This window comes from Scyliorhinus torazame, chromosome 22 (assembly GCF_047496885.1).
Source record: "Scyliorhinus torazame isolate Kashiwa2021f chromosome 22, sScyTor2.1, whole genome shotgun sequence".
NCBI lineage: Eukaryota > Metazoa > Chordata > Chondrichthyes > Carcharhiniformes > Scyliorhinidae > Scyliorhinus > Scyliorhinus torazame.
The window spans coordinates 24,175,345-24,178,323 of NC_092728.1; the positions used below are offsets into that span (position 1 = coordinate 24,175,345).

General features: G+C 57.7%; 1 long non-coding RNA gene across 1 annotated transcript; it reads right to left on the reverse strand.

Annotated features, from left to right (window-relative positions):
* Positions 1–391: 391 nt before the first annotated feature.
* On the reverse strand, positions 392–1,680 carry LOC140399483 (uncharacterized). Its single transcript, XR_011937694.1, has 2 exons — positions 1,514–1,680; positions 392–476 (listed from the first exon to the last, which is right to left on the reverse strand). It is a non-coding gene; the product is annotated as an uncharacterized lncRNA (long non-coding RNA).
* Positions 1,681–2,979: the final 1,299 nt, after the last annotated feature.

Sequence of the window (2,979 nt, forward strand, 5' to 3'; positions counted from 1 at the left end):
CTCTCCCTCCCCGCACCCTTTAATATCCCACCAGTCTAATCCCACTCTCCCCTCCCACACCCTTTAATATCCCACCCAGTCTAATCCCACTCTCCCCTCACTCCCCGCACCCTTTAATATCCCACCCAGTCTAATCCCACTCTCCCCCTCACTCCCTGCACCCTTTAATATCCACCCAGTCTAATCCCACTCTCCACCTCACTCCCCGCACTCTTTTAATATCCCACCCAGTGTAATCCCACTCTCCCCTCACTCCCTGCACCCTTTAATATCCCGCCCAGATTAATCCCACTCTGATCAGTCAGTTCGTACGGTGATCACACGCTGAAAATCCTCAAGACTGTGCGCAATGTCTTTTTGAAATTGTAGGTTTTCACTGCCACGGCGATGCCCGCGCAGTTCACTGCAATGTCCAGACGGCCAAACTTCTCCTTGGCGAGAGCGACGGCATTTTTGACGTCTGATTCCGAGGTGACCTGACGGAGGCAAAAAGAGTCAGGGCGAGGCAATTTACTGAGGTGTTTAATCCCGCCTGCATTTGGCTACAATTGTTCTTCCACACTCACAATGCTGCCGATTCCTGCGCTGGTTCCACACGCACCGTTGAGGACAGCTGACATTCAGAGGGCCAGTGCTGAGGGAGCGCCGCACTGTCGGAGGGCCAGTGCTGAGGGAGCACCGCACTGTCGGAGGGACAGTGCTGAGGGAGCGCCGCACTGTCGGAGGGTCAGTGCTGAGGAGTGCCGCACTGTCGGAGGGTCAGTGCTGAGGGAGCACCGCACTGTCGGAGGGACAGTGCTGAGGGAGCGCCGCACTGTCGGAGGGTCAGTGCTGAGGGAGCGCCGCACTGTCGGAGGGTCAGTGCTGAGGGAGCACCGCACTGTCGGAGGGACAGTGCTGAGGGAGCGCCGCACTGTCGGAGGGTCAGTGCTGAGGGAGCGCCGCACTGTCGGAGGGTCAGTGCTGAGGGAGCGCCGCACTGTCGTCGGAGAGTCAGTACTGAGGGAGCGCCACACTGTTGGAGGGTCAGTGCTGAGGGAGCGCCACACTGTTGGAGGGTCAGTGCTGAGGGAGCGCCGCACTGTTGGAGAGTCAGTGCTGAGGTAGCGCCTGCAGTGTGGAGGGTCAATGCTGAGGGAGCGCCGCACTGTCGGATGGTCAGTGCTGAGGTAGCTCCTGCAGTGTGAACAGTCAGTGCTGAGGGAGCGCCGCACTGTCGGAGGGTCAGTGCTGACGTAGCGCCTGCAGTGTGGACGGTCAGTGCTGAGGGAGCGTCGCACTGTCGGAGGGTCAGTGCTGAGGGAGCGCCGCACTGTCGTCGGAGGGTCAGTGCTGAGGGAGCGCCGCACTGTCGGAGGGTCAGTGCTGAGGTAGCGACTGCAGTGTGGACGGTCAGTGCTGAGGGAGCATCGCTCTGTCAGACTTCCATTTCCAGTAATGGCCTCCCTGTTTCCTGTATAGTGAACCCCCCCCAGCCATGCGGGGTGGGAGAGGGTACTTGTGGTGTCCTTACATCAGCCGGCGCGAAGGCACACCTCTCTCCCAAGGCCTGGGCCACATTAGCTCCGTCTGATGTTGGCAGGTCCACAATCACGGCACTGGCTCCCTGTTGTACCAGCTCTCGGCCGTGGCTCGGCCCAGCCCAGATGCTCCTCCCGACACCAAACCAACCAACCCTGTCAGGGAAAAGAAGCAAAAAAAAAACGCTCGTCAGAGCCAACAAAACACCAGAACAATCTCCATCAACACTGCTACACTCGTTCGGTGTGACTTAGTTAGTCTCCCTTTATCCTCCCGCTCTTAAGGTTGTGGGTTTGAATCGTGCCCCAGAGACGAAACCCATTCTCCAAAATACCTGACAACCAATGAAATTATTTTTTTGAACTCCAGGCATTCTTGCGATGTACAAAATGCAGCAGTTCGTGCACAGCTAGGTTGCACACAAAATACAGCAACTTTGACAGTCAAACCAGTTTTTCAGTCAGTGATATTGATTTGACTGGTAAATATTGCCCAAGGAAATTGGGCAGATGTGCACACACATTTGAAGAGAAGAAAAACAGCAGTCGGAGGTATCGCAAACTCGAGGAACAGGAGACCCATTCAGCCCCCCTCTCGAGCGGGTTACAGAGGAACAGGAGGAGGCCCATTCAGCCCCTCTCGAGCCCCGTTACACAGGAACAGGAGGCGGCCCATTCAGCCCCTCTCGAGCCTGTTACACAGGAACAGGAGGAGACCTATTTAGCCCCTCTCGAGCCTGTTACACAGGAACAGGAGGAGGCCCCATTCAGCCCCTCTCAAGCCTGTTACAGAGGAACAGGAGGAGGCCCATTCAGCCCCTCTCGAGCCTGTTACACAGGAACAGGAGGAGCCCATTCAGCCCACCTCGAGCCTGTACACAGGAACAGGAGGAGGCGCATTCAGCCCCTCTCGAGCCTGTTACAGAGGAACAGGAGGAGGACCATTCAACTCCTCTCGAGCCTGTTACAGAGGAACAAGAGGAGGCCCATTCAGCGCCCCTCGAGCCTGTTACACAGGAACAGGAGGAGGCCCATTCAGCCCCCCCCTCGAGCCTGTTACACAGGAACATGAGGAGGCCCATTCAGCCCCCCTCTCGAGCCTGTTACACAGGAACAGGAGGAGGCCCATTCAGTCCCCCTCGAGCCTGTTACACAGGAACAGGAGGAGGCCATTCAGCCCTTCTCGAGCCTGTTACACAGGAACAGGAGGAGGCCTATTCAGCCCCTCTCGAGCCTGTTACACAGGAACAGGAGGAGGCCCATTCAGCCCCTCTCGAGCCTGTTACACAGGAACAGGAAGAGGCCCATTCAGCCCCTCTCGAGCCTGTTCCACAGGAACAGGAGGAGGCCCATTCAGCCCCTCTCGAGCCTGTTACACAGGAACAGGAGGAGGCCCATTCAGCCCCTCTCGAGCCTGTTACACAGGAACAGGAGGAGGCCCATTCAGCCCCTCTCGAGC